The following is a 739-nucleotide window of genomic DNA, read 5'->3' as shown; positions in this document are numbered from 1 at the left end:
GAGAAAGGCAGCCACCTCTTCCCTACCCCCACCCCCGCAGCCAGTGATTGGTGATAGGAAAGCCGGGCAGGGCAGGGAAGAGGCAAATGCCAGCAGCCGCCTCTTCCCTGCCCCTCCCCCAGCCAGTGATCGATGATCGGAGAAGATCCAGAAGCCGGCCTGCGACGCTGCGGGAGACCTGATCCGGCCCTGTGCCATTTTCTGTATAGAAAGTCAGCGGTCTTGGCTATGCACCAGGTGCCGCCATGTTTGCGTACGGAGAGGGGGCATGGCTCAGAGTGGGCCAGCGCTACGTCCAGGGAGACGGGTGCTGAGGCCAGGTGTTCACCTCAGGATGAGAGCTGCAAGAGAGGAGCGGGAGGTAGAGGAGGAGCAGCTTCAGGCAAGTGAAGGAAAAGGGCAGGTCGCCCAGCCACAACTCTGTTCCAAGCTTCCCGGCCCAGGTTTTCAAATGTAAATATTACTTCTGATGTTGTAGTTGCACATAGTTTATTCCCTCCCCCTCATCTTGGCTGTTAAAGTCATGCCCACCCCCTGGGCAGCCAGGCCTCACATTCATGGCACAGACGAGGTTTGGTTCTGGGGTCACCCCTTAGATTTTAAGCAGCTGCTACACTTGGTTGATAGGAATAGTGAGAATTTAGCCCTGAAAAGACGGAAGGCTTGGGGCAGGTGGTTCCCTTGAGGGCTCAGCCCGCTTTCGGCAGTAGGCACAGGGAACGTCCAGGGCAGCCCCCTG

Source organism: Myotis davidii, unplaced genomic scaffold (assembly GCF_000327345.1).
Source record: "Myotis davidii unplaced genomic scaffold, ASM32734v1 scaffold843, whole genome shotgun sequence".
NCBI classification, from domain to species: Eukaryota; Metazoa; Chordata; class Mammalia; order Chiroptera; family Vespertilionidae; genus Myotis; species Myotis davidii.
This window is presented reverse-complemented; position numbering follows the sequence as displayed.